This window comes from Mercenaria mercenaria, chromosome 11, assembly GCF_021730395.1.
Source record: "Mercenaria mercenaria strain notata chromosome 11, MADL_Memer_1, whole genome shotgun sequence".
In the NCBI taxonomy this organism is placed as follows: Eukaryota; Metazoa; Mollusca; class Bivalvia; order Venerida; family Veneridae; genus Mercenaria; species Mercenaria mercenaria.
Window position 1 is genome coordinate 16,675,759 of NC_069371.1, and position 24,896 is coordinate 16,700,654.

Genomic DNA, 24,896 nt, shown 5'->3' on the forward strand with positions numbered 1-24,896 from the left:
TTTAGTAATGTCATATGAATGTGTCATTTCAAACATGTTCCGTGACTAAAAAGTTTTAATAATGTCATATGAATGTGACATTTCAAACTATTTACATGAACGTTTTCTGTCAGTCTTGCTTTATTAATGGGCTGTTTCAATAAATATTTATGAATGTCTTCCATCAGTATTGTTTTTCAATATAGTTTTGAAAATGTTAGTATGCGTGACTATACGAAAATCATATACTTTTATATAAGTTCCTATTGTTTCTTTTTTTTTTCATGATTATTTTGGTATTTGTAAAAAGTAATAACTTTTCTAAAATTGTCCATATTTCAGTAGAAGTAGTGGTATCTTGAAATAAATTGATGTAGAAAAGAACCATTTGACCTAAATCTGTACATAACATTCAAAGGCGTTAAATCTAAATTCCTATCCGAGTAAAGCATTTGTACCACAAAAAATACTTATTCATGTCTTCAGATGCCTTCTCATTTGCTATTTAAGGAACACGGTTTTAGTTTTTTAACTATATTTCAAAATGGTTCTACAGATAAGAAATGCTTGTATCATGATTTTCCATATGAAACTCAGCTACAGTATTCTAAGCTTTAAATAAATGAAATAAAACAAATATATATCAATACTATTACTTTTAGATAAAAACAGGAAAAATGATTCTTGCACATCGGACTGGCCTTTCCGTTGATTTTACCCATGCCGGCAAAACCCAGCCGGCACCCCTATACTCTCGTGCTGTTATGACAACTAGCGATTCATGCATTGAATATGTAAGATACGAAAAAAAGTTATTGTGCGTCACTGAAACGTCATGACGTAACTTCTGCTTACGGACATTAATTTCCCGCGCTTTGTGTATATACACTACTACAACAAAGAGTGCATTTCTATTTGCTTTATTTATTTGTTTATTTTGTAAAATACGGTATGCAAAAAATCTGTCAGAATAAAATGTTTTTATGTATACGATATGCAAGAAAAAATATCAATCATGTGTTTACGAATCGGATATAAATGTTTTAAGAAATAATGAAAAATGCAAAACGTAAGATATTTTTAATCTGTCCGTTGTCACGGTTACTTCAAACTTTGAGATACGATAGGACACATTGTTTAAGATTTAATATTCTGTTCATACGTGATTATATAAATTTCTATTTTAAAAGATCATAGAAATGGCATTAAAGCCGTCAAAAATGTCTCTTCTTATATTTATACTTGGAAAGGGGAACAAACATGAACGCCGACATATATCTTTTTTTGCCTTATATCAGAAAACCTAAGCATACAAAATAGAATTATTAAGAGCGCAATACCTTATCCCCAAAAAAGCTGAAAAGTGTTAAGCATTTACGTTTTTCTTCTTCTTTCAATATTTTATGAAGGTCATGGCTCCTAACCTGGATAAAATGTTCACTTAAAGGAATCAAGGCAAATAAATATCTGTTTTAGCAGCTAAAATATTGAATTACACAAAGTGCTAAAAGCTAAGAACTCAGTTCTTTAAATCAATTTTAATTTACTCTAATGATAAGATATATTACATATATACAGCAATGAAATATTCGCTTCCTTACTCTATTTGATATCAATGTTAGGAAGAGGGTTACTTCATTTTTGGCGTCTGTAGTGTTTCCGTTGACAAAGTCCTGAAATCTGAAAACAGTTGAATATTTGAGCCGTGCAATGAGAAAACCAACATAGTGGGTTTGCATCCGCGCAGTCTGGTCAGGATCCATGCTGTTCGCTTTTAAAGCCTATTGGAATTGGAGAAACAGTTAGCGAACAGCATGGATCCTGACCAGACTGCGCGGATGCTGGTTGCAAACCCACTATGTTGGTTTTCTCATGGCGCGGCTCATTTTGTTGACAATGCCGTTAAACAAAGCCGTAAATCGCCAGTCTAAAGTAGAGAGAAGCATTTATTTGTAAAGTCTGTTTAAACGTAATGTAAAAGTTTCTTAAGGTAGCGTACTATTCTTTAAAATGTTTTACAAAAAAATGAACATGGTTTACAGCTGGGGATAACCCTTCTAGTCCACATTTTTACTACATTTATTACACTATTCTCTGCTTGAGGGAATCGTTTCACAGATTAGGTGTTCATAAAATATCTGCATTTTTGTATGGAAAAGGGGGTATAACTCCCTGGCATTGCAAATGTAAGGGCATGAAATTAATTTGAAAACATATGACAATTCCGTGACAAATTACAATTAAATATTCGATAGCGTATAAAATGTAGAATTTTTGTTGTACAGGGCTGCTAACCCTCTTCAAATATTGATGACAGGCAAAAACTTTAGTTCCCTTTAGTACGGTGGCACAGAGGTGACATAGAGGTTTTTTATATTAATACGTGCGCACGTAATAACTAATACGTGCGCACGTACTAGAATAACAAGAGGGCCATGAAGGCCCTGTATCGTTCACCTGACCTATTGACTAAAAATCATCAAGATCAACATTCTGACCAAGTTTCATTAAGATATGTCATAAATGTAGCCTCTAAAATGTTAACTAGCTTTTCCTTTGATTTGACCCGGTAACCTAGTTTTTGACCCCACATGACCCAGATTCAAACTTGACCTAAAGATCACCAAGATTAACATTCTAATTAAGTTTCATGAAGATACAGCCATAAAAGTGGCCTCTAGAGTGTTAACAAGCTTTTCCTTTGGTTTGACCTAGTGACCTAGTTTTTGACCCCGACTGACCCAGATTTAAACTTGACCTAGTTTTTGACCCGATGACCCAAAATCAAAATCGTCCAAGATTTTATTGAGGGTAACATTCTGACCAAGTTTCATTAAGATTGGGCCAAAATTGTGACCTCTAGTGTTAACAAGCTTTTCCTTTGATTTAATCTGGTGACCTAGTTTTTGACCCCACCTGATCCAGATTTGAACTTGACCTATGGATCATCAAGATTAATATTCTGACCAAGTTTCATTAAGATATGGTAATAAATGTGGCCTCTATAGTGTTAACTAGCTTTTTCTTTGATTTGACCTAGTGACCTAGTTTTTAACCCTACATGATCCAGATTCAAAGTAGATCTTGAGATCATCAAGATTAACATTCTGACCAAGTTAAATGAAGGTATAGTCATAAATGTGACCACTACAGTGTTAACAAGCTTTTCTTCTGATTTGACCTAGTGGCCTAGTCTTTGACCCCTGGTAAACCAATATCAAAATCATCCAAGAGTTTATTGAGGGTAACATTCTGACCAAGTTTCATTAAGATTGGGCCAAAATTGTGACCTCTAGAGTCTTAACAAGCTTTTCCTTTGATTTGACCTGGTGACATAGTTTTTGATCTCAGATGACCGAATATCAAATTTGTCCAAGACTTTATTGAGGGTAACATTCTGACCAAGTTTCATAAAGATTAGGTCAAAATTGTGACCTCTAGAGTGTTAACAAGCTTTTCCTTTGATCTGACCTGGTGACCTAGTTTTTGACCCCAGATGACCCAATATCAAACTCGTCAAAACTGTGACCTCTAGAGTGTTAACAGTCAAATTGTTGACGACGGACGGACGAACGGACGGACGGACGACGGACACAGGGCGATCACAAAAGCTCACCTTGAGCACTTCGTGCTCAGGTGAGCTAAAAACAACTTCGCACGTATAAACTAATACGTGCGCACTTTATACGTACGAATATGTTTTTTAAACAAATACGTGCATAGATGTTTTTAAACTTGCATGTGCGCTGATGTTTTTTTATACCAATACGTATGCAGATGTTTTTTAAACTAATACGTGCGCACGTATTAGCTATTACGTGCGCACGTAATAAGTTATACGCGTGTGTATGTTTTTTTTTTAACTAATACGTGCGCACGTAATAAGTTATAATAGCGCAGATGTTTTTTCTACTAATATGTACGCTGATGTATTTTATACCAATACGTGCGGTGATGTTTTTTAAACTAATACTGCGCACGTATTATCTATTACGTGCGAACGCAATAAGTTATACGTGTGCAGATGTTTTTTCTACTTATATGTGCGCTGATGTTTTTTATACCAATACGTCCGATGATGTTTTTATACTAATTAGTTATTACGTGCGCACGTACTAGTATAAAAGCACATATGTCACCTCTATGCCACCGTACTTTAGTGACCTGTATCTTTCCGCAGGCATAAGGACAATGGTATGCTTAGAGACTTGAGTTGAAGATTTTAGCGAATAAAAAATTCATGAAGTGTTACATGTCACCTAAAGAAAGTTAAATATTTAACGAATTACGGGAGAATAAGTTTTCAAAAAACAAAAACAAAACAATTTTGCTATAATAATTTTGTAATAACATTACAACGCGTATAGTGTAAAGAATGATTATCCACATTACGTTAAAGTACTTACATCTTCATAAAAGATGCGGTAGGTACAAATTTTATCTTGATAGTTCCAATTTTTGTGTTGAAGTTGGGTGTCAGGAATTTATGTCTTTTAGATCTTCTTAGTCGCTCTTGTATTTCAGTCTTCGACTTCGTAGTTCCCACTAGTTTTTTACCATAAAGGCGAACTTTTTGAGAAAAGAATATTATGTCAGTATGATATGTAACATGTAGATTGAATTAACCTTTAATGACTATTTTTGTTTTGTTTTAACCCTCATCTGTATGCCGAAACAACTTCGAAGACCGATGTAGCAAATAGACCAATTTGTTGTAGCTAATCTAAATCAAAACAATCACACGGGTACTAAACAGTGCCTGCGGCACTGCCTGTGCCGACGAGGATTGAAGGCACTTCGCTTCCTGTACCGCAGGTACTTCGTCAATGTTTACAAAACGAGCGAGATCGGTGAGTGATTTTTGTCATTTTTATCATTTTGTAACTGCATGAAGCATTTTTTCAAAAATCGGGGAATGTAGCGGGGTGTAAATGTATCTTATCTACATATCCATGCTTAAATTTGTGGCAAAAGATCAAATTCCTAGAAACGTAAGGACAAATAAGTTTAGAATGAAACCTGATTTTTTCACATCAGTGACTGTTTAGACTCATTTCTTTTCGCTGACCAAAACGATGCCGTCTCTGCCGTCGTAAATCATATTTATAAATGACATGTGATCTGCTAAAACATAAAATGTGTCCAGAAAATTCCGAATTTGAACGTTATGCCAATTTTGAAAAAGTGCCGCAGGCATTTCGACGATGCCGCAGCCCATTCGAGGTGCCGCAGGCACTTCTAAAAGTTTCATAAATTTGACCCATAACTAACCAAATCTCAAATAACTCGCATTCGTACGATTAAATTTTATATTCACAAATATAAAAAAGTATAGCAATCGGTTTATCTCCGCGGGTAATCTTAAACTCTAGTACGCGATTGTTCCGGTCAGTTAATTTCCCAAACATTATGCTTTTTGAAAATTGCCTTCTCTGTCCGTCCTATGCTGCCCGATATGTTATTCTTTTTTTCAAAGTTTTGTTTGCAGGAAACGAATAGGTTTTTACGTACATGTAAAAATTCTCCAGTTTGATCGTTTATGAGCTATACTTATATAAGTTCTCCAATTTTCTGAAAACATTTTTACAATATATATATATATATATATTTTGTAGATATACTTAACATTTCCAGGAAAAGTTAGGCTATTAAAATAACTACAGAAAATTTCAACATCAATATAGTTTCGGATTTTATACCGAAATAACTGTCTAGCTAGTAAGTGTAAGCTGTCCACAGTGGGCTCTTACACAAATGGTATCGAGATTATAATGTGAATCATCGCAATAATATTTACAGGAAAATTCTGACTATTCAGACTCTTATTAGAAAACTTCGCTTTATCACGGTAATTTCTTAAAGTATCTCGACAGCTACCTGCCTATCTCATGGCAGAGGTTATAATGCAGTAATTCGGTCAAAAATGTGCTTCCGTGGTGTAGTCGAAAGAAGTCTCTAGTAAATAGATCCTAATTTTTCCATTTTTCGCGCAACTGCGCGTAAATCGGGAGCCAAATGAGCATTATTTCACTCGTGGAATGAATTTTAAATAAAATAGGACACTTTTCATGCTAATACTCGCATGTTTTCGAGTTGTGTTACGTGAAAACAAAGTAGGGTTTTTTATTCTGCTGGCCGCTTTCTGAAATGCGGCAATATGAGGGTACCTGACTTCAGTTGACTTGCATTTCACTGCATACTATTAAACATCCCTTTTTCTTTTCGTTTACTCGAAGGAAATGTACAGGTATCTTGTGGAAAATAGGTCTACGACGGAGTGAAAATCTAGAAACTGTAACAAAATTGTTCTGAAGTAGCTGAATTTTATCTGAAATTTTTTATTGGTATATAGCCTATACCACCATAATGGACTGATATTTAAAGCGTTACAAAGGTTTGGTCCCTTTTATTTTACAACTATAAAGTCAATTTACTACAGTATCATGGGTGCATTTAGTTTCTGCTTTCTGCCCTTCTGTTTCTCTGTCGCAGTCTTCCATTTGTCTAGTTTCGGCCAAATTTATGTCCCGATACTTTTTGAAAGTGCCTGCGGCACCTCGAAGGGGCTGCGGCATCGTCGAAATGCCTGCGGCACTTTTCCGAAATTGGCATAACGTTCAAATTCGGAATTTTCTGGACACATTTTATGTTTTAGCAGATCACATGTCATTTATAAATATAATTTACGAGGGCAGAGACGACATCGTTTGGGTCAGCGAAAAGAAATCGAGTCTAAACAGTCACTGATGTGAAAAAATCACGTTTCATTCCCAACTTACTTGTCCTTACGTTTCTAGGAATTTGATCTTTTGCCACAAATTTTAGCACGGATATGTAGATAAGATACATCTACACCCCGCTACATTCCCCGATTTTTGAAAAAATGCTTCATGCAGTTACAAAATGATAAAAATGACAAAAATCACTCACTGATCTCGCTCGTTTTGTAAACATTGACGAAGTACCTGCGGTACAGGAAGCGAAGTGCCTTCAATCCTCGTCGGCACAGGCAGTACCGCAGGCACTGTTTAGTACCCGTGAATCACGAAAACGCAATTCAATGAAATGATGTGATCAATGTGACATGCCACTTGTAAATTCATAGCACTTAAATTGAACCCCAAATCAAATTAAGAGTAATAATTGATTTGAAAGAAGTCTACGGTTTGATAATTGTGAAATGCTATTTGCTAGGTAATCCAAAGAAGCTATTTCTCGGCTGCAAAATCACAGTATCAAGCCAACATTTACCATTCTCTTTTAACTTTGTTAAAGAATTATCAAAAGTATATTGGAATATTATTGTTATAAATAACTTACCAAAAAGCCAGGTATTTTTCTTACACTAACATTTTCTTAAAAAATCCTAATTTCAATTCCTTTGGTCTGCCATTTTACAAACAAATTGAATTTCTCCTGCACTGTTACAAAATGTTCGAAATATGCAGACTCATAGTTTATGTTGAAATTACTGCCTTAAATATTATACCATTTTAAAGAATATTTGAGCCGCGCCATGGGAAAACCAACATAGTGGCTTTACGACCAGCATGGATCCAGACCAGCCTGCGCATCCGCGCAGTCTGGTCAGGATCCATGCTGTTCGCTAACAGTTTCTCTAATTCCAATAGGCTTTGAAAGCGAACAGCATGGATCCTGACCAGACTGCGCGGATGCGCAGTCTGGTCTGGATCCGTGCTGGTCGCAAAGCCACTAAGTTGGTTTTCCCATGGCACGGCTCATTTCATATGAAAATTTGATGCAAAGTAAGCAGTGGAATACTTGATGACTAAAGAGAACGATTTAACAAAATATTCTGACAAACGTGAAATTGAGGTTCATCGAAAATGGACATCACTCGGTATGTATAAAGGCTTGCAAAGAAAAAAAAACTTCTGGAAAGATCGAAGATATTAAACAGGTTTTGAGTCGTTCTGACATCGTATGATGAATATTTTACAGATAATCTGTTGAAACGGAACCCTATCATACGAAGTTAGTGTCATTCAACTTTAATTGTCATATCTTTTATAAAATAGGTTTGCTGTGACGTCACGTCAACCTACCTGAAGCGGTCTAGAACTAGAAGATGCTTTTGTATAAAGGAAATGTCTCCCCCAAAGAAAAATAGTTACTGTAATAGGCAAGAAGTCAATAGGGGACAGGAGCAAAAGTCAAAGAAACACTGATGGTTGGGTTGGTGCTTGAAACGCAATAGGGATCATCTACTCGGCATGTCCAGTCATTCCATGAAGTTTCAACGTTCTGGGTCAAGTACTTATGTTATGATTTGTAAACGGTTTTCCATGTTCTGGCCCCTGTGATCTTGACAACTGAAAGAATGGCCCAAGATCAATTAGTGCTATATACTAGGCATGTCCAATAATCCACGTTCTATGTCAAATGGTTCTCAATTTATATGAGCTCGGAAACGGTTTTCCATGTTCGTGCCCCGATGACCTTGACCTTTGATCGAATAACCCGAAACCCGAAACAAATAGGGGTCATCTTCTTTGTAAGTCCTATCACCCTATGGAATTTGAATGTTCTGGGTCAGATGGTCAAAGGGTTCTCAAGTTATTGATCGCAAATGAAGTGCCGATGAGTCGATGTGTAGCGCATAAGACACACAGGGGTCCGTCTTGTTATTGGTACTGTTTAGTTTATCAGCTTGAACATTTCGGCCTGGGTGGTTCCAATACTTCCGCTTTCATAGCTTTCGGTATTGTATAATCACCCCTTGGATAAGGTCCTTGCTTTTTAATTTTGTCTTTTGGCAGTTTCTGTGATATGCAGGCTCCATAACCTCAGATCCCCTTTCTAAATTCCAGTTTGTTTAGTTCTAACCATTGTTTTTGTTTAGGGCAAACCCATTATTTTGACTGGGTACCATACGCCGCTTTTCATGGAATTACACGCTAGTGTATCATTGAAGGTACCATGTGCACTGCCGTATGAATACATTGCGGATGTTTCTAAATTGATTTTTGTACTTTTTACATGTGTAAATGTTCTGCTCAACCCGGTGCTAGAGGGCGTGGACGGTAGCATGCATTTCCACTACCGTCAATGAACAGGCTCAGTCAAACCGAGTCTGCAACATTTTCGTTTTTGTCGTGTTTAGCGACCTGTGGAGTTTCCACTTTTTCTATTTTATCAAACATAAAACGACTAAAATCGATCGTAGGTCAAAACTGTGATATCTGACGGACGGACAGGGAAAAACAATATGTCTCCCCAATGGAAGTGAGACATAAATAGTGCTACATAATTTTATCTACGTTTATACATATAAGTCATGTTAGAATTACAGTAGTACTGATGGCAGAAGACTGTTTTATGCCGCACGGAAAAACGCCCTTTTCAACGAGTCTTAATTAAATGAAATACGTTTTAGCCTTCTTTTATTTTTTATTCTGTTATGGAGCATTTCCATCATCAATGTTTCAGAATCATAGAAGCTGCTCGATGTTTGACACAAGAATTATGACCGGGTACATTGTTTTAATAGACAAATTACAAACTAGTTAACGGAAAGCTCATGTCTTGCCCGGGATACAATGTCAGGATATTTTGATGTTACTTAACACTAGTGATGTTTCGATTGTCGCCGATAATCGATTGTCGATCATTTAATGAGCCAAAGTCGCCGACATCGATTATGAACTTGCATAATCGATTATTTGACACTTATGCTAGTTTTAAGCCTATTCGGGAGTTACTCGTCTTTTTGGTGGTATTTCCGCTTTAGGTTCATTTCTTTTCCACTCTTCAAAACGGAGGCAAAGCAATATTACTGCATTCGATCAAAATAATAACGCAATCAAAACTATATTCCCCTATCCAGGGAAGACTATACCACCAGTGTGGAAGTAGTTGGATTCTACAAGATATGTGAAGGTGCAGCAGTGAAAGAAAATAAAAAAATGGGGATTGTCGTTTGCCGATTATACCGTAAAGACCGCAAATAACGGTACCCTTCCCACGTTCGTAATGTAGGTTGATTTACTTCATAGTTTCAATCAGCACTGTGCTTGTAGATATTTTTAAAATGCAGCTGTAGTTGTGTGATTTTATAAACAAGAAATAGTTATAAATAGAAAATTAGAAATAAAAATTTGGAGGGCATTGAAGTTTGAACCAATAATAAAATGTACAAATAGGGACAAAAATAGCATTTTTATTTAGGTGTTAGGTCTGACAGCATGGTCAGTTTCTCAGGGAGCCCTGATAGTCACACAGACGTTTGGGTGCAAATCATATAAAAATGCCACATTATACCTCACTATATATAAAAGATACTTTTTAATTAGCCACATTGATATGTGCATACAAGGGCTAAAACTTCACACACAATTATGCTACTCCTGCTAAATATATGCTAATACAGTTAGTCATGTGAGCGAATGGTTAATACGTTACAGAAGGTTCAGTGTTAAAGTCCGATTATTTTCCGATTAATCGCTCGGAAGGCCTTCCGATTATATCCGATTAATCGATTATCATAATGCTGTCCGATTATCATCACTACTTAACACGCACGGCGAATCAGGATATAACTTGTTTGAAGTTTAATAACTTTTGATATGACATTTTTAAAAAAATAACAATATTTCTATCAATGTGTATTTACTTATATTTCTAGGTATATATATTTAATTGATCATCTACGAGAAACAAAATATTTGCAAGTCGGGATCATATTTAGTTAAAAGAATTTGATCAAATTCTGATTTTGAAAAGTACTTTATGCTAAGAATATTAAGCCTATACAAAAAGATAAGTGTGTGCTGCTAGACAGATCTGAAAACAAATATCTGGATCTTAAGCAATTTTTCATAATAATGCTGTGTGAAAAATGTGATTTTGATAACTATTTTACGTCAGGGTTGGGATAAAGCGGGAAGTACTTGTACTTCCTAGGACGGCGGGATGTATTGGGAATTTTCTTGAAATGTCGGAAACTGTTGGAAGACATGGGGCTACCAAGCAAAAAAACTATCAATGACAAATTTTGTTAAATATAATCAAAATCTCACCATTCGTATCATAAACTGCATAACATTTAACAATCATTGATCAGATATGAGTTTTTCGTTTTATTACTAGCTACCTTTTGGAAAGGAAACAAACATGACAAAAAGAAGAAAAGTATTTTGCCACCGAATTTAAAGGGAAAATGAGGAATTGTCTGATGACTGTATTGTTTGTACATGTGTATGTCAATTGTCATTGATTTATGCTCGCATGTATTTATCTAATTCAGTTCGTTTTTAAACAGCTTTGTTCTTTGAATAAGAACTTCTCACAGTTAGACTAGGAAAAAGTATTCAATACCTTATTATTTATCATTTCCCAGTATATTCCACTTTCACGGGATGGGAATTACAGTTTAATACCTGCAGGAAATTCAGCCCCAGGGCTTTAACTGTTTTACGTATATAGAAATTCATCTACAATGTCGACTTTAATTAAACTTCAATCATATGATCGAAAAAGACGTCATACAGTTCCGTCTTACAGTCTAATTTATAACATTGTTGACTATGAATAGACAGAACAACAACTTCGATCAGATTTTATTATACCATTTTGAAAGAAGTCAATGCAAACCTTTCAAAGTAAATTTCTTGTGTCAGATCTGTCTAGTAAAAGATGGGATTGCATTTTTTCGAGGCATTTTTGTATTTCCTTATGCTGCTTTTTCCAGATAAAGGGCGCAAAACTATGACTTCTGATTTATTAAAAGAACATGCAAAACACAATACCGTCATCATAAGTTGTTTCGTCATTTTCCGTGACAAGCGCCTTATCTTCTTTGTAGTAGGTGTAGCCATTTTCCGTTTCTTCCATGCAACGCTGCAAGACAGCAGATGTAAAGTCATTGTGAACTAGTATAAAAGATTTTGCATTTAAGTCATGCAACCACGGTTATGGGTCAACTTGTGCAGGAAGAGCCCTACTGCTCCAGTATACGGATTGATATGTTGCAAGGACGATCTACGAGACATTTTTCTGTCAATATAATTTAAGACTGCAATTTGAAGAGGCACATTAAGCCTTTAAAATTTAATGTCTACTATAGTTTGATAAGAAGACAGATGTTGAACTCAAGAAGCCTGTAAATATGTACTTACAGTTACTTGTGCCCCTTCTGCACTCCGTTTCTCAATACAAAACACGGATTGATCTGCTGATGTTAAAGTTGTGACGTCCTAGACGTATTAAAAAAAGTAGCATTACTCTTTGTGAGGACTAGCGACGATACGAGGATAAAATTAAATATCTATAACAAAAAGGAAAATTTAATGTTACAGTTGAATATGTTATACTAAAAGATTTCTAACGTAGTCAGAATATCTCTTCATTAACACAAATTGACATATCAAATTTAATGTTATACAAACGTAAGGACCAACTGATGTCAAACAAATAGTTTTAGCCAGCAAGAAATTTAAATACTAAGTATTACCTTTAGAGGTAACATCTTTATATACGGAGATCACAAAATTATAATAAATCCATGATAAATAATCAAAAAGATGTTACTAAAATTTGTAAATGTAAATCTCGTAGTAGACTTTGTATTTTTAATAGAAATAAAGTCCAGTTAACGACAACAAATTTAAATAGGTATCTAAACCTCATTCACCGGCTAAAGATACAAATTACGTGCCATGTGTTTTATTCATTTTTACTGCACAACAACTATTACATCGTTTTAACTTATTATACCGTATAAGTATGTTGCAAATGAAATCATACTTACCTCAAATTCATTCACAAGGCCTTTACTACTTGTTACTGGTAAAATGCATTTCTTCAGTTCAACATTTTTAACATTATGTTCTATTTTCAACTCAACAACTTGACTTGTTTCATGTTTAGATTGTTTAGCTGTCATCTTAGCGAAACCAGACATCGCTGAAACGTCAAAAACAATGTAAATTACTGACACTTAACCCTTAGCCTGCTAAATGTCTAAAATGGACTGGTCCATCATTCAATTTGGGCAATACCATTTATCATTTTAAGGGGTGTTTACTGAAAATTTACTGACTGAATAGCGAACAGTGCAGACAATGACCAGCCTGCACGGTTCGCAAAGGCAAAATCACCAGCAGGCTAAAGGCTAATTAAAGGTTTTTTCCTTCGATTAATATACAATAAGTTATAAGTTATATATCCTTATTTCCTCCATATTTGAAGAGAAGTTTCATAATTACAATGCATAAATGAAACATGTTATAACAAGAGCGTATTTTCAAAGTATATACAAACGTTTGAATATCGTACAAAAAAACGACATTAGACATACAACATTCGAACTTTGAAAAACAAAATTTGAATGTCGTTCAGTACGCGACATACGACATACGAAAAAAATTGAATGTCGTGCAACAAACGATATATGACATTACAAAATTGAATGTCGTTCAGTACGCGACATACGACATACCACATTCGAAAAAAAAATGAATATTGTGCAAAAAACGGCATACAATATTTGAACTTTGACAAACAAAATCTTAATGTCGTTCAGTACTTGTACATTCGAATTTTGACAGAAAAAAGATGAATGTCGTTCAATAGGGACATATGACATACGACATTCGAAAAAAATGAATGTCGTGCAAATAACGACAGCGGACATACGACATTCGAAATTTGACAAACAAAATTTGAATGTCGTTCAGTACTCAACATACGACATACGACATTCGAACTTTGACAGAAACATTTGAATGTCGTTCAGTACGCGACATACGACATTCAAATAAAATGAATGTCGTAAATTAAACAAGCAAAATTGAATGTCGCTCAGCTCGCGACATACGACATTCGAAAACAAGAGCTGTCACTGTTAGTGACAAATGCCCACGAAGCGTGCCCAAGAATGTTACAGTTTTCTGCGCAAAATATACCAGAATAGTTTAGATATGAATCATTTTGTGACCTTGATCTTGACCTGAGAGACCCGGGTCATAAGGGCGACATATTTTCTCAATATGTTTAACATATGTGTCAAATTATTTCCAAATCCCTTGATAAATGGCAGAGTTATGGACCTGACAAGAAAAGGACCATGTTTTCATTTGACTTCTAAGTGTAACTTTGACCTTGGAGCTAGGGGTTTAGGTCTTCTGCATGATACGTCATCTCATTATAAGGAACATTTATGCCAAGTAATTTTAAAATCCCTTCATCGGGGATGACAGAGTTATGAACCAGAAGAAAAGAAACAGATCATGTTAGTCTTTAACCTTTAAGTGTGCCCATGACATTGGAGCTAGGGTCTGGATCTTGCGCATGACATATCGTCTCATTATGGGAAACATTTATGCCAAGTAATTTTAAAATCCATTGATGAATGACAGAGTTATGAACCAGACATGAAACAGACCCTGTTAACCTTAGACTTCTAAATGTGAAATTGACCTTGGAGCTAGGAGTCTTGGTCTTGCGCATGACACAACATCTCATTATGGTAAACATTTATGCCAAGTTATTTCAAAATCCCTTCATGGATGGCAGAGTTATGGACCGGACACAAAACAGACCATGTTAACATTTTACCTCTAAGTGTGACCTTGACCTTGGAGCTAGGGGTCTCGGTCTTGTGCATGACACGTCGTCTCATTATGGTGAACATTTATGCCAAGTAATTTCAAAATCCCTTTGTAGAAGGCAGAGTTACAGCCCGGACAAGAATTTACACGGACGTACGATCGTACAGACAGTGCGGTTTTAATATGCCCACCTTCCGGGGCATAAAAAGTTGAATATCGTGCAAAATACGACATTGGACATATGACATTCGAACTTCGACAGAAAATTTTGAATGTCGTTTAGTACGCGAAATACGACATGCGACATTCGAAAAAAAAAATCTCGTGCAAATAACGACATTAAAAGCTCGTTTGGCACTGCCTCCTGAAAGTCTGCGAGTGTTCCTAAAATGTTGCAGACCGCTGCAAATGAAACTGAACCTGTAAGGGATGTCTATGAGAGGATGAACTCGTATGGCACTCCTTCCTAAAAGTCTGCGAAAGTTCCTGAAAATGTTGGAGACCAGTGCAAATGAATATGAACCTGTTAATGTTGTCTATGGGAAGAAGAACTAGTTTGGCACCACCACCTGAAGGAACGTGTTTTACACAACCTCCTGAAAGTCTGCGAGTGTTCCTGCAAGCGTCGAAGACCAGTGCACGTTTGGCACTGCCTCTTGAAAGTCTGCGAGTGTTCCTGATAGTACAAATGGATTGGAACCTGTTTTTGGATGTCTTTAGTAGGAAGAACTCATTTAGTGCCGCCTCCTGAATGTCTGCGCGTGTTCCTGCATGTGTCGCAGACCAGTGAAAATGAATGATTACTTGTAAGGGATTTCTATAAGAGGAAGAATGCGTTCGGCTTCGCCTCTTGAAAGTCCGCGAGTGTACCGCAAACACGTTCAAACAGATTCGATTCTGCTTGTGATGTCAACAGGAGGATTAACTTGTTTGACAGCGACACCTGATAGTCTGCGAGTGTTCCTGGCAGTGTTGCTGACCAGTGCAAAAGGAGTCGAACCTTTTGGTGACGGTAACGGGAGGAATAACTTGTTTGGCAGCGACACCTGATAGTCTGCGAGTGTTCCTGCAAGTGTTGGAGACCAGAGCAAATGAAAATTAACTTGCAAGTGATATGAGAGGAACTATTCGTTTGGCATTGCCTGCTAAAAGTCTGCTAGTTTTCCTTAAAGTATCGCAGTCAAGTGCAAATAGATTGGAACCTTTGTGGATGTCTTTAGGAGGAAGAACTAATTTGGCACCGCCTCCTGAAAGTCTGCGAGTCTTCCTGAAAATGTTGCTGACCAGTGCAAATGGAGTCGAACCTGTTGTGGATGTCTATAGGAGGAACAACTCGTATGGCACTGCGTCCTGAAAGTCTGCGAGTGATCCTGCAAGTGTCGCAGACCAGTGCGAAGGGAATGGAACCTGTTATGAATGTCTAAAGGAGGAAGAACTAGTTTGGTACCAACTCCAGAAAGTCTGCGAGAGTTCCTTTAAATGTCGCAGAATAGTGCAAATGCTTTAGGACCTTCTTTAGATGTTTTTGGAAGAAGTAATCTAATATGGAGCTCATTTCTGAAAATTTGTGGAGGGGATTAAACACTTCATGCATTATTCAAATCTAAATGAAAATATCCCGTTGTAGGTAGTAAGCTTTGTTTTTCAATTGTTATTCTTTATCCACTAAAATCCACGTCCAATAACGCTTGTTCTTGGCTCGTTTTGAATTCTTTCAAGCTCACTATGAATGAAGTGCTTTAATGCATAAAGTGTTTATCCCCCTCCACAAATTTACAGCCAACTTCACACAGCTCTTTCTAATTGATATTGATCATAAGAAAATTTACATATATCTATTCTAATCAATACAACACCTTTAAACTTGTAGTGATAATGTTAATGTAGTATTCATTGTTTCTAAATGACAGTGTTCATCAGCGTTGTTTAGCTGTATTGTATATTTGAATTCTGATTTTAAAGGCACATCTGCTCGTTTCTTTCCAAAAGACAGATTTTCTTATTGTTTTCCTCAATACTTAAACTACAAGAAACTGTCAGATATGAACAAGAAAAATCATATTTTGTCGTCCACAATTTTGAGATACAAACATTCAAGGGAGACGGTCCGCTTGAAAATAGAAAAAGAAAACATCTTTTCATAAAACATTAGAATTACAATAAAAACAGTAAGACTCTGTTTTTATTTTATTGTCTTGAGAAGCAATACAGTGTTAGAACATATTTTGACACGGAAATACATGATATAATAGCGAAATCATATTTTGACATCAGATGAATACCCTAGTTTAACGTGCAAAATTGAAGAATTAATAAGGTTTGAAAAAAATCTGATAGTCAGTTTTTATGTGTAGCTATCTGAAATCAAGATCTATCGAACCAGCCAGAATACCACATCCTGCGGCGTTTAATTTTGCGAAATATGTCACATTAACCTTACATAAATGTTGAAATAAATCTTTTTAATTCTTGGTGTAAAGAGTATAATCTTTTCATATAGAACAAATAGAGCAAAGCCGCAATTTGCGTTTTTGCCAGTATCTTAAAAATTACTAAAATGTACATTTTTTTAATCAAGTTTACACTGAAAGTACTTTCAGTAAGCTTTTAGGTATTGCCAAAATAATAAATGGTGGATATGCTAAATCTGTCTGTCTATCTCCGACATCAAATGTGCAACAAATGTGCAAAATTTCAAATATGCACAAGTTCCTTGTGTGCAACATTTTAGGAAACATATTTATATATAACGCCTATCTAATAAAAGAAACTACTTACCCTTTATTTGACGTTTTGCATATGAATTATCCATAAACGAAATAATTATGAAATAACATAGCGAAAATGTAAGTGTTCTTAACATTTTTCGTCCTTATTGAAGCTCTGCCACGTCCAATATAAATTTGATCAAGTTAAGTATAAATGACAATAGATAATTTTTTGAACATATGTTACAAGACCGACATAATTATTCAGAGAAAAATACACTCCTACAGTTTCTCTATTTACTTAAACAACATATAATATATATTTTAATAATATATGTTACAGTGGTCCATATGATCATGTTGTATAAATCAGTAAAAATTGCTGCACTATACGTATTGAAAGTGTCAATTAACAGCCTTCACAAGGTAGTTGTCTTCAATTAGAATACTTAACTTAAATAAAATATGTTAAAAAGCCTCCCTTCGGCTTGCTTATGTTCCGTATCTGAAACCGTATTTATATTTTTTTACAGTTCAGTTAGCACAATACAGCAACATCCTACAGCTTCATACAGCCTATTGAAATGTTAGAAGATAAGAATACTTCGGGTTCTAAATTCATGGACAACTAGATTCACAACTATTAAAATTATGCAAGACAATTTATGTTTTGGAGGAGGATCATGATTGTTTGTGTATTTTGTACTAAAATTGATAATATATTCTAGTGTTGGGAACTATATATAGTTTTAAAAAAAAATTTAACAATATTCTCCAGTATGTGAAAAATGATAAACATGAAGATCTATAAATGCAGCGATACATGAGCTACTTCAGAAATCTGATTTTACATGTATATTGAATCCTGATTTGATAGTATAAAAGGTTCTTTTTTTTCTGAAAGACTGTGAAAAAGTAGATCTATATTCTTTAACAAGATTGTTTTTATCATAAAATATTGTCGCTTTTGATAAGGTCAATTAACATAACAGATGTTGTAGCGGCTGACAGGTTTTAAGATAAAAGAAACCATTTTTTATTTATTCATTATTTTAAAAGTTTGAATAGTTTGATGTAATATGTATAGATGTAAAACAAGACTGTTAAATCCTTAAAGTGTATACCAAACCCACATTTCATATTTGAAAATATGAACAATATCTGCATATAGTTAAGGTAAAATAATATTAGCAATGTGTATTAAAAGTGCCGTGTGGTCACCGTTAAAATGTTTCTCCATAATACTTTCTTTACTTTTGTTATGCTTTTTTTTTTATCGTTTTGGATCATTGCGTCTATTCAATATTTATGAAATAGAATTTCTCTTAAGCCAGTGCTAGGAGCGTTAGGGGTTTTGAATTTTCAATTACATCTCAAGAACAGACTCAATCAAACCTAGTCTGCTATTACTTCACGTGGTTGCATTCTATGCTTACAAAGAATCTTCTCATAGATATTTTCCTTAAGAACAGAAACGTGGCTTTCCTTCCTAAAACGCTGCATGGTATCTAGATCATTTTGTGTCTCATTTATAAATTTATTCTCAGTCATAATTCATCCTCAGTTATCATCCTCATCATCGTCTTCGTCATAATAATCATTATTACCGTCGTCATATCATCATCATCACCACCACCACCATCATCATCGACATCTTCGTTGTCATCATAATAATCATTTCATTATCAAAATCATTATCACCGCTATCATCATCATTCATTTATTCATTCAATAATAATCATATTAATTATTATCATCATTATTCATTCCTTTATCGTCATTCATTTTTTGTCGTAATTCATTAATCTCTATTCTGCTTCGTGATTTCTTATCATATAATTATCATTATTTATTCATCATCAACATTCATCATCATTTATTCTTCGTTATCATACATTCATATCATTCATCCTCCTCAATATTCATTCAGTCATTATTGTTCAATATTATTTATCCAATCATCGTTTATCATAATTTCTATTTATCATCAGCATAATCAAAATCAGTCATCATCAGAAACATTTATGCTCATTATTATCATGTCATAATACATCATTAATCCGATCATCATCTTTATTGATCATCATTATCAAATTTTATTATTATCATTCTGTCATCATCATAAACATTTATAATCATTCGTTATCATCATTCTTACTTATCCTAATTGTCATTTTTTACCATCATGATCAATCATACTTAAAACATCATCATCATCTTTCATCATTATTATCATCACTCATTCATTATCAATCTTATTCAGCCACCATCATAATTATCAAAATAATGATCATTGATGTCCTCTTCCTCCTCCACCTCCTCCTCGTCATCATCATAAATCATTATCATATCCCTTCATTATCTTTTTCATCTTCTCCATTAATATCCCATCATTATGTTTTTCATCTTCTCCATTAATATAATTAAACACTTGCTGACCTTGGACATTTAAAAGCAGTGTACTCAAGTACTTTTCCGTATTTACTTTTTTGTACTACGAAGAAATTTATTATTAACGTTTTGCATTCCGAATAGGAACTTTGTTTCTGTTCACCATTAAATTTCAAGCTATTTCTATTTACAGATGAAGATTCTACCGACGCTTCTATAAGAAGTGTTTTCCGTTTTTGTTATTAATTTAGTTTTTATTGTTAATGAAGTCATCAAGACGATAGAGGTCAGCGTCATCAAATATGACAGTTAAGAAAAATGTATAATGAATTTTTAATTTAAGACCGAACGGAGCAACTATGCATCAAAGCCCTAATGCTCACAAAATTGAATACAAGGAGACTGGGTCATTGTTTTGTAGTATTTGTTCTTTAAAAGAGATACCGAGGTATTTATGATAGGTAGGTAGTACGTCATGAATATAAGAATACGTCCAAGTATGTTCAAATTTGTCAATTTAGTATCAAGCGAAAATGTAATTTCACTTAAAAAGCTAAGCTTATTCTGTGAGAAAATCATGGATTATTTCAAAACAAATTAACTAATGACACAATATTTGAAAACACTATACTTAAGCTTTGCAACACTCTCACACACTGCATATACACAAATGTACAGAAATTGTTATGATCGCCTATGTCTGACGTACATACTTTCTTTTGTAGTACATATATACATGTATGTTATAATTAGGTCAAACAGGTGAGCGTATCAGCCCCCTTGGGCCTCCTGTCATATCTCTCCTCTTTTTTTTTTCTTCTTTTTTTCTTGTAAATAGATATGTTGTTCAAATGATTATATTAATTCTGTATAAAACACAAAGGCTACACATTATACTTGTTAATTAACTACAATTAAGTAGCCGTTTTCCATTGTTACACGTGATGTTTTATCATGAAGTTATATTGTGTGCTATGCTGATGTTTCCCATTATTGTGGGACTTGTGCAGAATGTAAATAAAATCTTGGAAATCTTGGACCGTTTATATGAATACATAACACGTTCACTTATCGTTTTGTTATGTAATCTAGGTGGCAGATTACGACCATCTTAGTGGTAAAACAACTAAATGACCTGGGCCAATAAGCAAACAATAAAAGATATTTATTTTTATTAACATATTTCGATCGGACTAGAAACTTGTATATTTGTATAAAACGTAAGCTGTGCGATAACTTGCATGTACGTAATATATTGGTATTACAAAATGTAATAATAAAAACGTAATGCAATATCTAATTTCAAACGTTCTATAAAAATTGTTTATTTTATCTGAAAGGTCACTTTTAGAAGACAAAGTGCATGCTTATCTTAAATAAACCAGCGCACTATATAGTTCATTCAAGTGTATTATCATATAGAAACTGAAAACTGCACTAACGAATTGCCAGCACAACAATGATAAAGTACAAAATTTATACAGGTAAGTTTTTTTTCTTCTTATAGCTATATAATTTTATTCAACGTTGTAATGTTTATATTCATGTATGTACGTGATAGTGAAATTTTAACAATGCCACTTTTAACCAGATCCTGAAATCATTTTGCACAGCATTGCGCCCTTCTTTTTCAAAACTTCAGACTACTGAAAAATAAAATAGTTAGATATATTTTAAACATTTACACGTTACAGAATCAAAACACTATCGAGGCCCGCGTACTATTTCGTATTGGAAGCTATTATTGCCAAAATAACCAAAATAAATTTGTTTTGTTTGCAGTTACCTTGCTGCTGTTGCTGAATAGTAGAGGTTCAGGTAGGTCAAACATTTGTAGAAATGAACCTACATGTATTTAATAATATAGGTGGACCAACTTTGTATTTCTCTTTATATAGAAACTGATGAGCAATTTCGACTGATCTTTCAAAAGACGAGAGTATTGGTACAACGTTATAGGTGCAGTTGGTGAACGTATAAAAAAACTGCACAATTATTTGTAATATCAATGTAAATATAACACATATGTCATCACCATCAGAAAGTGCACTGTAATTATAACCAAAAATGCAGTCGTAGATATATTTCCACACCATTGGCGTCTATTTGTAAAAACAGATGAAACACGCTTTCGAATATTAACGTAACTTGAAACAGTAATATATAGACTGACTAGAAACGTAAATAATGTAAATATTTGAAAGCTTGAACTGTAAAAATGTATATTTCATTTATTCTAGAGACACTGGAGTGTTTCAACTGCTCGAACTTAAGCGATCCTAGTGCTTGCAACAACACGACTGTGTGTAATCAGGATGAGGTAGGCTAAATGGAACTATACTAAATTAAACGTCTGTTAACAAGAATTTTTCTCAAATTATGCATATTGTGCACCAGCAGTAATTTTTTACTGTTCCTATGAAAACATGATCTTAAGTTAACAGTACCTAAAACATCAATGTAGCAATAAAACCAACAAGCGCACCACTATTCGGCGATTTGACAATAAAATGAATTTGTATGAAAGGGGCATAATTTGGTCAAAAATACAAATCAGTGTTATGGGGATTGTTACCATACATGTAGATGATGAAGATAAAGATATATTTTAAGTTTTAAGTCATTATCTTATATTGTACTAAAGTTATATCCAGAAGGCGAAGATTGCCGAAAAACTTTAAGTATGAAAGGGGCATAATTCTATCAAAAATACAATTAGAGTTATAGGCATTGTAACTACACATGCAGATGATGATTATAAATGAAGCTTTTGAAAAAACCTAACATCAAAATAATTCTAAGTATAACAACTTGGTAACCTTGACCTTGGGTATAATGGACCCAGCCCTTGCACATACATTGCATGTATGCTGGACAATGTTTAAGTGAACTTACAGTAAGATATAAGCAACAGTAACAAAGATATGGCAGAAAAACAGTTAACCTTACAAATAACCTAAGTATAACACCTTGTTGAACTTGACCTTGGATATAATGGGCCCAGCCCCTGCACATACTTTGTTTGTATGCTGGACAATGTTTATGTGAAGTTACAGTAAGATATAAGCAATAGTAACAAAGATATGACAGAAAAAAAGGTTGCCGAAAAAACTTTAACCTTAAAAATAACCTAAGTATAAGACCTTGGTGACCTTGACCTTGGGTATAATGGGCCCAGCCCCTACACATACTTTGTTTGTATACTGGACAATGTTTATGTGAAGTTACAGTGATAAGTAATAGTAACAAAGATATGACAGAAAAACAAAGGTTGCCGAAAAACTTTAACCTTAAAAATAATCTAAGTATAACAGCCTGGTGACCTTGACCTTTGGTATAATGGGCTCAGCCCCTACACATACATTGTTTGTATACCGGACAATGTTTATGTGAAGTTACAGTTAAGATATAAGCAATAGTAACAAAGATATGACAGAAAAACAAAGGTTGCCGAAAAACTTTAACCAAGAAGGGTCACGCCGACGCCGACGCCGGGGCGAGTAGTATAGCCCCCCCCCCCCCCCCCCCCCCCCATTCTCCGAATAGTGGAGCTAAAAATGTTATGCAGTTAATGTGCAATGAACGATTTCGGTTAATGCACCATTGTGGTTGTTGCAGGAACAAATATCGCCTTCAGAAGTAAAAATGTGGCTGTTACTACAGTTAACGCTGGTCAACGTTTTGTATTTGGTACAATCACTTTAAACGAAGGTAATGGATATAATAAGACAACCGGAATTTTCACTGCACCAATAGGAGGAACGTATTTGTTCTCTATTCAATTGTGTGTGCCTGGTTATCACACTGTGGGTTATGCTATAATTATTGACGGCGGCATTATCAAAGCTGGAGCTATGGGCGACCGGGACTGGGACGAATGCTACTCAACTGACACTGTGGCTATTCTAAAGCGAACCAGCCAGGTTTGGGTTAAATGTAACGGTAATCCGTGCCCCCTTCGTAGTAATGTTTACCTGTGGAATACATTCTCAGGTACATTGATACACACATAAAAGGGATTATTTCTGCGTACAAAGATTTGTGCATAGCTATATTGTAGTATACATGTATATTGCATGTTCCGGAACGTTTATTCGGCTTTTTTCTGCTATTGTTCTTTATTAACTACTACGTGTGTGATAGGAGCAGTAGAAAAGACTTATGGTATACATTATATCTGTTTGACAAAAAGCAACATATTTATCAACTAAACGCTTTTGTAACTTTATGAATGGTATCCATGAGTTACTTAATTCGCCGATTTTAACTAGACTGTGTGTACATCGACCAATCCGCCTGTAACACCTAATGATGCATTTAACAGTAATATAACTTTACCACAGACGTTTAATTTTTGATAGTAAACACACATCCAGCACGTAATCCCTTTCATTATAGTTTGAAGAAGTAGAGAACTTTTTTTCCAGAATTGCAAATACACGTCAAATATGTATCTAGAAATTTAAGAAATCCGCATTTTTTTAGCCATGGAAACAAAATGGCCGCCATTTCGATCAAATATTTAAATGCCGATAACTTTCACATTTTTAAGCCGATTTTGAATATTCTTTCACTTCTTTAAACAAAATAAGAAATTCTAGTAGACGTTATTACCATAAGAACAACATTGCCTTTCCCTTTATCATTTCTAATTTGCATTTCCTAACAAATGAAATAATTTTTGCTTGATATTGAAAGTGTTAATGTAATAAAACTTTACATATTTTTCATGAGTTTGAATGTGGAAACTTACAGTTTTCAGTCATGCTGGTCAATAATCTTTAAGTGTCTGTCATTTTGTTGTTGTTTTTTGGGGGGATAGTGGGGGTGGGGGTGGGAGGGGGTAAACGTCGCACCGACACGAGTTTAGGTCATAAGCGACTTTCCAGCATTAATGGAGGAGGACGACACCAGGTGCCCCTCCGTGCATTCTTTCATCACGAAAGGACACCTGGGTAGAACCAACGATCTTCCGTAAGCCAGCCGGTTGGCTTCCTCACATGAAGAATTCAACGCCCCTATTGAGGCTCGAACCCATATCAGTAAGGAGCAAGTGTTTCTAAGTCAGCGACCGTAACCACTCGGCCACGGAGGCCCTTTGTCAAAAAGTAGTCGAAATAAAAATTAGTCAGATATTATATTATCTGCCTGCATGGCCAGCTTATGATGTGAAATATCGAGTTTTCGCTCCCTTGATAATCGATTGTTTTAAAGCAGCACCCCCCCCCCCCCCCCCCCCCCCACCTTG

The 24,896-nt window shown here is 34.9% G+C and overlaps 1 protein-coding gene across 1 annotated transcript in view; it reads left to right on the plus strand.

The window, feature by feature from the left end:
- Window positions 1–24,896, plus strand: part of LOC123531356 (sarcoplasmic calcium-binding protein-like) — a 124,949-nt gene that overhangs the window by 45,143 nt on the left and 54,910 nt on the right. The gene's annotated exons all lie outside the window — the stretch shown is intronic.